Source organism: Cydia splendana, chromosome 22, assembly GCF_910591565.1.
Source record: "Cydia splendana chromosome 22, ilCydSple1.2, whole genome shotgun sequence".
In the NCBI taxonomy this organism is placed as follows: domain Eukaryota; kingdom Metazoa; phylum Arthropoda; class Insecta; order Lepidoptera; family Tortricidae; genus Cydia; species Cydia splendana.
Window position 1 is genome coordinate 7,472,160 of NC_085981.1, and position 14,790 is coordinate 7,486,949.

General features: G+C 37.6%; 1 protein-coding gene and 1 long non-coding RNA gene across 2 annotated transcripts in view; one reads left to right on the top strand and one right to left on the bottom strand.

Moving 5' to 3' along the window:
- Nucleotides 1-14,790, bottom strand: part of LOC134801637 (uncharacterized) — a 66,366-nt gene that overhangs the window by 39,571 nt on the left and 12,005 nt on the right. The window lies entirely within an intron of this gene.
- On the top strand, nt 4,265-5,056 carry LOC134801541 (uncharacterized). Its single transcript, XR_010145686.1, has 2 exons — nt 4,265-4,548; nt 4,867-5,056. It is a non-coding gene; the product is annotated as an uncharacterized LOC134801541 (long non-coding RNA).

Genomic DNA, 14,790 nt, shown 5'->3' on the forward strand with positions numbered 1-14,790 from the left:
ATTTATACAAGTAGTACATTTGTTAACATGTTTTAAATACACCATAATTTTGTTACATTTTTCAATCAATATTTAAAATCTTTAAAATTATATTTAATGTTACGTAATCGTTTTTTCGTGCCGCGCGCGTTTCTCGAAAATGAGGCGCGGAGGGCTGTGTTCAGCGTTGAATAAAAAGTATAAATAATGGAGATACAGTTCTACAATTATAGAATGTTTGATTGGAAATATCCTCCTCTTTTATAATATTAATTTTGGTTTCTTAAATATTAAAACTTTTTGAGATATTAGGGAAATAAAAAATATCTACTATTTTCCCCCTTTTTTTGTTTATAAGTTTTGATATTTTTTGTGTGCTAATACACGTTTCGAATACATTTTTCTAGACATCATTACGAATCTAATGAGTATCACACGTATTTTTAGGAGTATTATCTCTATTTTTCACCGTTTTCCGTTTCTCGAACAGACTACTACTACTCAAAGTTGAAAGGCAGTAAATCGGTATATTGGCAGTAAATGCATAGGGCATTCTATACAAAGATACCACATTTTTCTTTTGATTGGCAGAACAAGATACGAGTCTTTTTTTCATAGTAGTGCCGATATCCTGATGAATGTTGCTACAAAAAGACACGTGTCTATTTCCATACATTATTTAAGCTTCGATTGGCGTTTTCTACGTGAAAACAAAATATAGACACTTTTGTTTTCTCGTTCTGAAAATCCATACTTCTCATCTCAATCTACCTCATACCCACAGACTACACAAACACCGCATTATGAAGCGTTTACAAAGAACACGAGGTCACCACACATGTACAATTTTACTTGTAAAATGCTACGAATCCAGCAGCACAATAGAACTGTATTCTACGCTATTTTATACTATAATAACCCACGAACACATCTAAAGCTTAATAATTATAAATATTTTTAAAATACTCGAGTAGTGGTCCTAATTGTGGGCGCAACTGAAATAAGCTGTCGCTCTGCCATTCTAAAGGACCATGGGCAAATTTGTATGGGCACTGTCCCCACCCACCAACAGAAATGAAACATGTCTCATTTAATAGATCTTGGCAAACTGATGATTTTTTACTATGACGAGAATCGCCCTATGTATGGGGTTTTTTTCTGTCCCTAAGCAGTTATGTTTTCATGGCGGTGTTCCGGTTTGAAGGGTGAGACATGGCAGTGCAATTACTGGGTATTGTGGCATAAGATCTTTACGTCACATGGTCGGTAACGCGTATTACGTGATAACCATGAGTTGTTACATCCGTCTATAGGCTGCGGTGACTATTTACCATCACGCAGCCCCGCATGCTTGTTTATCAATCAACTAGTATAATAAAAAAACAAAAACTTTCAATGAAATGAGCAAAAAATATGTAAAAACAAAACACGGTTTTCCAAGAAAACCCCATACATATGGCGATCCTCGTCATAGTAAAAAATCATCAGGTTGCTAAGATCTATTAAATGAGACATGTTTCATTTCTGTTGGTGGGTGGGGACATTTCTGCCCATGGTCCTTTGTACGGGAGAGCATATGTGTGGTGACCTCGATTGACTTATGTGCTCTGTCTAGTAGTTGAGGTGGTCTGTGCTCATACCTAAATGTTACATGATAAATCCATCCCCCTACTACTTACATTTCCAAGGCTCATATTTGCAACGCTGCACCCCCGACTTAACAAGGAAATGTTCAAAGGGAAAGAAATCTTCAAAAAGATTCGGGAAGTCGAAAGTGCCCTCGACAAAGGGGGGGTCAATGGTTCCTTTCCGTTGCTACAGGATTGTTCCACTAGATTACCAAGGTATCGCCTCAGCAGGGTTCGGATACCGGTTTAATGTTCAAACCGTTATCTTTTTGAGGTAAAACTTTTTCATACCGGTTTTGCTTATTGCGGGTTCGTTCTGGCGGCTCTCTGACACCGCGGGATTGCATAGTGAGGGCATCGCGGGAAATGGACAAGACTGGTGGTTAAGGTGGGCAACACGGTCTGGGTGGAGACTATCGACTATGGTCAGTGATATTGCCAAACGACAATTATACACTGGATGTGATCAGGACTGAGGCGAGTGGCGTAATAAAATAATAGGGCTATTTGGGTTGAATATATTATAGGTATGTAATATCTTTACCAGATTAACCGGGCAAAGATACCCGGATACTGCTCTCCTGGATACTGCTCTTTAATTCTGTATTACTATTTACTAGTATTTTAAGCAACTCGAATCTATTGCTTGGACAAACGATTAAATAAAAATCGGATTAACCGGTTTAGAACTAGAAATGGCAATCTAGACAAGCTGGAATGCTCTTATTTAGCCACCTGCCGGTCGCTCCCGTTGTCGAATAAACCGGTTAATTAGGTATATTAACCGGTTAGGTTACAAAAGTTCTTAAAACGTTCGCAAGATTAGCCTTATTATCGACAACTTTCTTAACTAACCATCGGTGGACCTGATATGTTTTCAACAAGGTTTACAATTGTAAGGTAGCAGTGTGGATGGTTCTGAGGCAATTCGTTTGGCAAGCTGCTGGAATAACACCTTTGTATAGCGGCTTGACCTAAGAATTAATATTTTACAAGCGCTATTGGTTTTTGGCTATTGTATGGAACTAAAAGGGCGTGGGAGGTTTAGTTGTCTGAAGTACTAACGCCTATTTGGAATAAGTAGATGTGGCAGTATTGATTTATCACGCCTGATTATAAATTATGGTAGTATGTTTCTGGGTCGTTAAGGGCGTTGAATGGCTACGCTTGGAAAAATTATGAGTATTATTGTGTAAAAATATGAGTCCATTAAAATAGGTTCTTACACCCAAGCTTTAATTGCCGACTACTTTTCTTTTGTTACCTAGGGTGAGCCTAGGGTGTCAAGTTTCTGCGGTTCCGCAGCCGGCTTACTGACACTGCGGCGTTGCGTACCTATACCTAATGCATTGCAGCCATAATGTGTTTTGTAGTTTTTAGTTGTATTAAGAGATATTTTTTATAAATTATGAGCCACTAGTTGTGATCAAGGTGATTTTATCGAGCTCAAGCTTAATCATAATGTGGTTGCTTTCAATGTCAAATTGCCACTACCACCTTTAGTCACCATCATCAGGCTGAGCGGGTCGGTTCAATTCAACATGCATAATTATGCTATATTTCAGAATAATCGGAAAACGATAACACGGCCTAATTTAACTACATCTGATTTAAAGAAGACGGACAACAAACAAGGGATAGACACTTAAACAAATAAAAAATACTTATTACAAATTCTAAACTACACTCAGAAGAGTCAGAAGTCTTACAATAATCCAAACTCATAAATTACCTACTTGGAATTGGAACTAGCATTAAAAATCCCCGTAATTCGGAATCCGACTAAAAAGTTAACGGCTTCGGATGACGGTTTTTATTTATATTAGTTTGTTTGTTAAATCTTTCTGTCTAATCCCTGAGCCGTCGCTTCGCGTTTCGACAAACTTCTTAAGTCTTGGCCCAAGCCTTGAGAGCCTAGAGTGTCAGGGGGCCTATGTCTGTATCTTTAGGTATTTAAATAAAAGTAAACAAGCAAATTTGTACATTTTTGGGTAGTTAGAACATTTATTGGTTAACCAACCAAAGTATTAACAAAATAATTAAACTAAACATTAAAATTAAAACTAAAGCTAAAACTAAACTCTAACCACTATATACGTACTTACCTAGCAATTTATGTTTGTAATCACATACTTATGTTATTATGCTTAGTAGGTATTGGCTTGTGATAGCTTGACTGCCAAATTATCTGTAAGTTATAGAATCTACTAATAAACATGTTTTAAAACTTATAAACTATTATTAAAATTAAGTATAAAATAAATTAAAACTAACTGCACTAGCACCTCTAGCACATCTTGCATCCGCGACTTAGACCGCGACTCGAGTCGTCATTCCCGCGGCTGTCAAATCTGTCGATTTCCGTAGCACAACTTGTACCCGCGACTGCAACAGCCGCGTAGAGAACTCAAAGTCGCGGCGCGACTCATCAGTGTTCCCCGATGGAATCAAAGTCTAAATATAAATGCTATTTACATGTGACAACACTGAATCGGAAACAGGGTTGCGCTATTTCATTCGTTCTTTGGTGGTAAAAAATCTAGTTTTTTGTCGATGGTTAAGTTTTTCCTGTCAAAGTCAAGGAACCTTCAAATTTTGTCAACATTTAATTGCGAGAAAAAATATGAAAAAAATGTGAGTAATAGAGCCTTATATACAAAATTTTGATAATATTCCTTAAAATATATATTCTTTATTAATTTCTGTTTAATAAACCTTTTAAATAAAATATTTTTGTATGTAACTATAATTAATGGAATTGCTATTATTGGTTTGGTTCTCATATTCCTGTTGTAAATTGTGTTTTTTTTTTTCAGAATAAGTCCAGCATTATCCTAGACAAGATTGATATCCCAGCACCCAAAGGAAAATATAGCTAACAGGAACGTGCCAACGGGACCCGAAGTGGAGAGTCAGGAAAAGAAACACTCTAGGCAAGCTTGTAGGTTTCAAACGCGGAGCTGTCCCCGTTTCTAAATTAACTAGGATGTGAGAAGCGCTTTAGCTTTTAAAACACCACCGAGGAAGTGAACTATTATAATAACCCTAATGGTTATGGCGTACCTATCTAAGCTGCCGCAGTAACTCTCAAATAAGTTTCATATAAGTAGTTTTTCTTGTGCCAATAATGAATGGCATGTGTGTGTACTGTGTAACTGTTTATGATTTCACAAATTGATATAAAAAGCTTATTTCATAGTCCTCGATGAAGTCACGACCATATTTTATTGTTTTGTTTACAAACCAATTTTCTTTCCAGGGTTATATTTAATTGTCCTACGCCGCATGTCGAAGAAAAAGGAACAGAGAAAATACTTTTCAAGGGTAATAAAGAAGATTCTTACAATTTCTCTGCTGTGGTTCTATATGTTAAAATATATTAGGTTTAATAATAAGAAGTCGAATATTGCAAGAATATATTAGGCAAAGCAATATACTATTAATTTAAATATTGTTGTTTTTTCACTACTGTATTTTTTACCTGAAAAGAAACAAAAATAAAGTAGGTAGGTACCTAGAACTCCTAGAAGTTATGATTAGCTCCCCAAGGCCCACTTCATACCTAATGCTGACAGCAACATATCATAACATGACCGTATCAGGCCCTGTCAAACATGAAGGGAAACATCTAGAACACGGGTATGATCTAGAGGAGTTTTCAATATGGTAGACCATATGATAACCGTACCTATGCTACGCAGACTATGACATGTGCGTAACGACTCCTTCAAAATATTGTTGGTCGGCTCGGTCCAGTCACGTCACGGTATGGTGTTGGCAGGGGACGGAATGGTTTAGTGGGTGATGACTGATAATATTTCATACAAAGCATGATTTTGAGCCGGACATGATCCTGTTACAGCCACGTATTACACCATTCTGTTACAGTAAGATGCAGTGGGCACAGGCCACATGTAGGTATATTTTGTTGAAGTCGAGGAAGGTTCCAAACCGTACCTAAATAGTAAGAGATTGTTGAAATTATCCGTGATCCTAAATACTACTACTAAGACTACGGCTTACTTAATAAGTTGGATAGTTTGTTTTGAACATTTGTACCTACCCACCTCATCGGCTTCCTTTATGTACAAGCAAGCGGGCTCCATTGTTAGGTTGATGAAAGTATTGTGTAAGGAAATCTTAGGATTACTTTTACAAATTCCTGCATATGTACCTTTTTACTTAATTGAGTACCTACAAGCTAGCTGTTTGAAATTAAAGTTGTAAACATGATGGGTGTGTTGTGGTACTTGTAGGTATCACCGTGCATAATCGATATAAGAGTGCGTAAAGCGCATTTAGTGATTGTTCCATACTTCCTTATCCCTTAGGGCAATAAGTAATTATACAAATTATATTATTACATAATATATGAAACTTGTTTTTAAGTTATAATTATCATGAGTTTAGTTAAAAAAGTACAAGCAAACCACCCGCGAGAGCGAGTCGCGTTATAAAGTCGCGTAGACTTCGACTCGCGGATTGACATAAAGACGAGAGAATATTTTGTCTCAAAATAGGCAGTTGTGCTACGGATTTTAGTTCAAAGTCGCGATCGTTGTCATTTTCTGACAGTGACACCTGATCGCGAGTTTGTCGCGGCTCTCGCGCGTGAGTTGTGCTGCCAACACGCGACAAGCCGCCAAGTCGCGCCGATCTGTCTCTTCTCGCGCCTGTCGCGGCCAGCACCTCTAGCACAACTGGCCGCGACAGGCGCGAGAAGAGACAGATCGGCGCGACTTGGCGGCTTGTCGCGTGTTGGCAGCACAACTCACGCGCGAGAGCCGCGACAATCTCGCGATCAGGTGTCACTGTCAGAAAATGACAACGATCGCGACTTTGAACTAAAATCCGTAGCACAACTGCCTATTATGAGACAAAATATTCTCTCGGCTTTATGTCAATCCGCGAGTTGAAGTCTACGCGACTTTATAACGCGACTCGCTCTCGCGGGTGGTTTGCTTGTACTTTTTTAACTGAAGTCATGATAATTATAACTTAAAAACATGTTTCATATATTATGTAATAATATAATTTGTATAATTACGTATTGTCCTAAGGGATAAGGAAGTATGGAACAATCACTAAATGCGCTTTACGCACTCTTATATCGATTATGCACGGTGATACCTACAAGTACCACAACACACCCATCATGTTTACAACTTTAATTTCAAACAGCTAGCTTGTAGGTACTCAATTAAGTAAATAGGTACATATGTAGGATTTTTTAAATTTCAATTCAGGTTCGTAAGTTTGTAAAAGTAATCCTAAGACTTCCTTACACAAAACTTTCATCAACCTAACAACGGAGCCCGCTTGCTTGTACATAAACGAAGCCGATGAGGTGGGTAGGTACAAATGTTCAAAACAAACTATCCAACTTATTAAGTAAGCCATAGTCTTAGTAGTAGTATTTCGGATCACGGTTAGATGTCTAATTTCAACAATCTCTTACTATTTAGGTACCGTTTGGAACCTTCCTCGACTTCAACAAAACATACCTACATGTGGCCTGTGCCCGCTGCATCGTACTGTAACAGAATGATGTAATACGTGGCTGTAACAGGATCATGTCCGACTCAAAATCATGCTTTGTATGAAATATTATCAGTCATCACCCACTAAACCATTCCGTCCCCTGCCAACACCATACCGTGACGTGACTGGACCGACCCGACCAACAATATTTTGAAGGAGTCGTTACGCTCATGTCATAGTCTGCGTAGCATAGGTACGGTTATCATATGGTCTACCATATTGAAACTCCTCTAGATCATACCCGCGTTCTAGATGTTTCACTTCATGTTTGACAGGGCCTGATACGATCATGCTATGATACGTTGCTGTCAGCATTAGGTATGAAGTGGGCCTTGGGGAGCTAATCATGGCTTCTAGGAGTTGTAGGTACCTACCTACTTTATTTTTGTTTAATTTCAGGTAAAAAATACAGGAGTGAAAAAAAAAAACAATATTTAAATTAATAGTATATTGCTTTGCCTTATATATTCTTGCAATATTCGACTTCTTATTATTAAACCTAATATATTATTAACATCTAGAACCACAATAGAGAAATTGTAAGAATCTTCTTTATTACCCTTGAAAAGTATTTTCTCTCTTCCTTTTTATTCGACATGCGGCGTAGGACAATTAAATATCACCCTGGAAAGAAAATTGGATTGTAAACAAAAAAATTAAATATGGTCGTGACTTCATCGAGGACTATGAAATAAGCTTTTCATATCAATTTGTCAAATCATAAACAGTTACACAGTACACACACATGCCATCCATTATTGGCACAATATTTGCTTATGAAAGCAGAAAAATATAAATGATCGTATTAGATTCATAATTGTTACATATTTGCTGTAACTTATTTTTAAAATGTGTTTTTCAATTAAAAGACACATCAAGATTGTTTACCTTATTTCTAATGCTAAAAAAATGAACTATAGATAGGTACGCCATAACCATTATGGGGTTTACTAATATGTGGCCGAAAATTGTATGGCAAATTATCACTACCCAAACTATTTTTCCCATAGTATCATTTGGCAAAACTATCAGATGGCAGACCAATGTTTCGCATATATAACATGTCGCAAATGATTATTTACAATATTATTGTATGGCAAAATATTTAGTTGGTCATGTTTCAAAATGTCTTTTATTGTTATGTCGAATGTATTGATAGGCATAAATTATTTTTCGCCTAATATTGTGAATAACCTACCTATCCCTGGGAGCAGTTTCGTTTTTAGGGTCATAAAAAAAATAACCCTAACCTACCTATCTCTGGGAGCAGATTCGTTTTTAGGGTCACCAAAAAAAAAATAACCCTAACCTACCTATCTCTGGGAGCAGATTCGTTTTTAGGGTCATCAAAAAAAAATAACCCTAACCTACCTATCTCTGGGAGCAGATTCGTTTTTAGGGTCACCAAAAAAAAATAACCCTAACCGACCAATCTCTGGGAGCAGTTTCGTATTTAGGGTCATAAAAAAAAAATAACCCTAACCTACCTATCTCTGGGAGCAGTTTCGTTTAACGGGTCATAAAAAAAAACCGGGCAAGTGCGAGTCGGACTCGCGCACGAAGGGTTCCGTACCATAATGCAAAAAAAAAAACGAAAAAAAAGCAAAAAAAAAACGGTCACCCATCCAAGTACTGACCACTCCCGACGTTGCTTAACTTTGGTCAAAAATCACGTTTGTTGTATGGGAGCCCCATTTAAATCTTTATTTTATTCTGTTTTTAGTATTTGTTGTTATAGCGGCAACAGAAATACATCATCTGTGAAAATTTCAACTGTCTAGCTATCACGGTTCGTGAGATACAGCCTGGTGACAGACGGACGGAGAGCGAAGTCTTAGTAATAGGGTCCCGTTTTACCCTTTGGGTACGGAACCCTAAAAAATAACCATAACCTACCAATCTCTGGGAGCAATTTCGTTTTTAGGGTCATAAAAAAAATAACCATAACCTACCTACCTCTGGGAGCAGTTTCGTTTTACGGGTCATAAAAAAATGCTAAATATAGTTGTGATCCAATAAAAAGTATGCGAAATTTCAATTTGGGCAAACGTTATTTAACAATAAATAGTTAGGTATAATAAAACATTTGCTTAGTAACTATTTTTCTAAATAAATCGTGGTAAAATGAACATCTGCTAAATAAAATTGTGTTCAAATAAAAATTATGCTAAATAATAATATGCTAAGCATTGGTTTGCCAACTAAAAGTACTGCAATAAGTTGGTTGGGAAGTGAAATTAGGCGAAAATTATTTCGGCGAGATGGCAGTACACCCCATTATGGTTATTATATAGTTCACTTCCTCGGTGGTGTTCTTAAAGCTAAAGCGCTTCTCACATTTTAGTGACTTTAGAAACGGACAGCTCCGCGTTTGAAACCTACAAGCTTGCCTAGTGTGTTTCTTTTCCTGACTCTCCACTTCGGGTCCCGTTGGCACATTCCTGTTAACAATATTTTCCTTTGGGTGCTGGGATATCAATCGTGTCTAGGATAATGCTGGACTTATTCTGAAAAAAAAACACAATTTACAACAGGAATATGAGAACCAAACCAATAATAGCAATTCCATTAATTATAGTTATTTACAAAAATATTTTATTTAAAAGGTTTATTAAACAGAAATTAATAAACTATATATTATATATTTTAAGGAATATTATCAAAATTTAGTATATAAGGCTCTATTACTTACATTTTTTTCATATTTTTTCTCGTAATTAAATGTTGACAAAATTTGAAAGTTCCTTGACTTTGACAGGAAAAACTTAACCATCGACAATAAACTAGATTTTTTACCACCAAAGAACGAATTAAATAGCGCAACCCTGTTTCCGATTCAGTGTTGTCACATGTAAATAGCATTTATGTTTAGACTTTGATTCCATCGGGGAACACTGATGAGTCGCGCCGCGACTTTGAGTTCTCTACGCGGCTGTTGCAGTCGCGGGTACAAGTTGTGCTACGGAAATCGACAGATTTGACAGCCGCGGGAATGTCGACTCGAGTCGCGGTCTAAGTCGCGGATGCAAGATGTGCTAGAGGTGCAGTTGTGCTAGAGGTGCAGATCTGTCCCCTGCGGAAGGGTGCCCATAAGGCTGGCTACATTCCCACGCTGAATAGCTATGCCTATTCTTTGGCCTAGGAATGAGCCAGCCCTAGGGTCACCCGTGGTTTCAAAAAGTTTTTTTTTTAGGCCCTTAAAAAGATTGTGAGTGTCACGACACCACGGCTCCAGGGTATCTACCGCGAACGCCGCAAATATGTGGTTGTTTGTAAGACCAGCATATTTGCGGCGTTTTAGGGCTTCAGCCGCTGCCGCCGCCTCGCCAGCTCTCTGGGACGTGGCGACTAGATGGGACGGCGCTAGGGTGTCTACACATGTGGCATCCCGGATGAGCGGCCGTCCCCCCTGCCAGGGGATGAGGGTTATTCCATTCCATTATACCAACCAAATACAAAACCGTCTGGATCTGTCACTGAACGACCCGACTTTAACCTACCTACATTATTTGATCGTGTAATGTCTTCATCTACCCTCAAGCTTAAGGAACCATTTGAGGGTAGATTTTGTCTACTTTTATTTAAATACCTAAAGATAAAGAGTATAGCCAAGAGAGTATAGTTATTGATAGAACACACCTAGTGTTCTGCTGGACATTAAAGATTTTAATAAGTAATCGAAAATAAAGGTAGATAAAGTAAACAATTGTGATTTTCTCCATTTAGTACATACAATTTTAAATTGTTTTATCTCAACCCGCTACATCTTATGACTTAACGCAAACCATTAAGACCCCAGTGAAATTCAAACATTGAGTTTTTCAATGAATAGTCCTCGGATTTCAGAGAGTGATGCGATTACATTAAACTTATTCGTACATTTTCACTGTTTCGATTTAGAAATTACCATTTCAGGTGAATGCTGTGAATAGACTAATATAATTCTTTAGGTTTGTTTATCGAGACGATGTCTAGGTATTCAAACTTCACAAGGAGTCCATATGAAGAAAATACATATCCGATAAGGAGAAAATTTGGTTATTTTACTAAACAATAGTAATTTTCCTAACTGCAATATGTGATTTTATAAATATTCTACGTCGATATATGTCTTTAAACAAACAAAAACAAAACAAACATCACTGGCTCAGTGACCCAAAGAGGATCTTGGCCTCTGACACAAGAGAGCGCCACTCTGCCTTATTCTGCGCCACTTCGCGCCAGTTTCGAATGTCGTCCTCCCAACGAGCTATCGGTCACCATTTCATCCGAAAGCGGCCACCAATCCGTTAACATATTGGTCCACCTGCCACCATTTTGCCTGGTAACATGCCACGCTCAATTCCATTAAGCATGGAATCATCTGGTTTAGTACATCATCCACGTCTTACACCTTCGCGGCGGGTAGCAGATAACAATATTAATAGGATTTAAATATCAAGATAATCATAACAAAATTAGAATTTCAATATAAACGTAAAAGGATAAGATCAAGAACACTTCCTAAGCCCAAGAAATCTCCGTTATTCAATAACAGTAATGCATTAAAACAGAACAAAAGTCACGATCAATTCATAGAATTAAAGGGCTCAGCGCAGATTGGAACTTGACGCCGGGATTACCCGGATTGCGAGAGATAATGCGCATGAGTAGACGAAAACCAGTATATGTTGACCTGTAGACCCTTAGCAATATTGTGAAGCCGGAGATCTTGGTTATAATGGTTTTTGTACTTAGCGAACTGAGTCGACGTAACTAGCATAACTTGATCTTTATACCCGTAGTAGTTATATGTAATAAGAGAATACAGTTATGTTGGTTTGGATCTTGGTGAATTGGAATAGCACCCTGGAGCCCGGAAACTCTTGGGATTATAAGAAATGAATCAGACTCCTCCACGTATATTGAATTTGAAAGGGGATGGGAAGAGTTCGGTCAAGTTAGCTTTACTGGTTTAGATGTGCTTTCGTGGAATTACAAATGGATTATATTTAATTTCGTAATGGTTAATTTTATCATGGTTTTATATTGAGTCTAAAAGCTGAATAAGCTAGTTTCATAACAGTACTGACATGATACAACTGGTACCATGAAATCAAACCCACGTTTATACCTCCAGCTTAGAGCATGTAATTACTGGAGTCGCCTTTAAGAGCTTACCCCTCTGCCGAATAACTTGCACAATTGTGCAACCTTTTTTATGGACTGACATGGCTATTTGCAGGTACGTTACGTACAAATCATGTAAAAATAGTAATAGGTACATTTGACGTCCCCTCCCCCGTAAAAATCGGCAGACTGTTTCGTATAGAAAATGACAGCCATGACGTCTCCAAGCCAAGACCTCTGACTATTTACCTATTCAGTTCAGCTCCAGTTTTTATATTCTGTGGAATGAGTCTCTACCATTCCAGACTTTTTGAACACTTCAACGGTCTGTATCATTAAATATGTATAAGATTTTACTTTAACATATTTCCAACACATTATTTATTATTTCTACCAGCCACGTCGACGTATTAAAATGTACACATAACATTATAAATGATGTAAGGACTTGTTTATTCACTAATAATAAATGATTCAGCTTGAGCCTAAGTTGCCTGTGTCTAGGTTACTCAGACGAGCTTACGGCTTTTATTGAGCGAAAAATATTATCATTTAAATTTATACTTATTACTTATTTACCTAGTCAGCAACAAACTAGGGTCAACATTTTACAGCAAAGTCTACAAACTTTACGTAGAATTACAAGTAGTATGGAATATATAAAATATATTTTATCCTTCACACACTTCACTACTACATAGAACAGACCTGCTAGCATGAGTTGCGCGACTTCAAGTATATGGACTCGAGCGCGAGAACGCAACTCATGCTAGCCGGTCAGGGGCTATATAGATAAGTAAGTTACGTATGTAAATTTTAAATCAAACTGTTTATTTATTCCTAAAAATCCGTATCTTGGTAGGTATAGATTTTTATATATTATAATATATGGTGGTCTCATATATGTATAAGTACTTAGGTAATAGCTTAATAACGTTACTGACGTGACGTCTTGCGTCAAAACGCTGTATACCACACAGGGCTCGGAACCGGTTTTTTTTTAAATCCCTTAATAGCCCAATATTTTTAATTATTTTATGCTCTTTTCGTAGGACTGAATCATGTATTTACGTAACGACTTCGTATTATTAGATTGACCCATCAAAAATGAAATAATAAACCAAAGAACGAAAAAGAATGTAATAATACCGGTATTTTTTGTATGAAGAAAAAACCGGTTCCGAGCCTGACCAACTTGGCTGCAGCACTACCACTCATATTACGTCATTATCTAGAGAGTCCATTATATTAGGACGGTACTCTATATTGAATGATACTACACCGAATAGATCGCATTGGTTCCCTTAATGAAAATAGTTATTGAAAGGGTTGGTCCTTTTTGAGGTGAGCACTTGAAAGGCTTGAGGTTGGTGAGGTTTTTACAAGAAAAGTTTGTGAAAATATTTTTCATCAGGCTTTGGGGTGAGTTTTATTTTTTGAAAGCTATTGTTAAACTTTGCTTGCCTTGTTTGGCTCTCTAGTAATTCGATTTTCACTTGTTTTGGTAGTCGGATTGACTGTTGTTACTTTGGGTTTTAAAAAATATTGAATTGCCGGTTTAATCTCATCTACGTAGGTATAAAGTTATTAGCCTCCTGAGACCCAGAAGCAATTGTTTTGTTTTTGAAATTGGAACCCTTAGTTACACAATAAAAGTTCAAAATAGATTTTGGAATATGTACAAAAAATTGTACGCAGGGACTTAGGAGGTTAAGACGAAAGTGGACGACCGCCACGAAAGCGCCTTTTCCTATAGGTAAACGTAGTCCTCATTTTCGTCTCTGGCACCTCTGCTCTATGCCCCTTCATTTGATTTACATATTTTTATTTACCTACTTATTAATAAATTATTATAAGAGTTCAGCGCGGCAATGCCGCGAGTATTATGGGCACTTTTGCACCGGAAGCGTCTAGGAGCGGCAGCAATGTTTAGTTAGTAACTTGTGTGTGTTTAGTTTGTAAGTATGACTAACTGTATGTAAGGTAACGGCGGCTATTAACGCGGGTATCAAAATCGACGTCTAACACCGCGGTGTTTACAAATACGCATTATAAGAGTTGACGTATTAAAAAAATTCAATGGAAATTATTTTACATATTTTACGCCTTCAGTCACCCACTGCTGCAGCATAGGCCTCTCTTCGTGTACGTCACTTATCCCGGTCCAAAAGTGCCCTGCGATTTTCTGAATGTCATTCGCCCACTTCTTTCATGCGAAAGCGGCCGCTTTCGGATGGAAGAACGAAAACCAATCCGTCAACATTTTGGTCCACCTGCCATCAATCTGCCTAGCAACATTTCCCGCCCAACTCCACTTAAGCTTGGTGATGACGTCACCCACGTCTCGCACCTTGGTGGTTAATTCTTATAATAATCAAAAAGTTGAAAAAATCAAACGATTAGCATGCATCAAAAGATAATAGTTATGTGTTTTACAAGGGGGCAAAGTTGGTGTTTAACCGCTCGTGCTAATATTGATACCCGAGCAAGCGAAAGTTTACAAAATTGAAGTAGCGAAGCGTAGCGGGTGGTT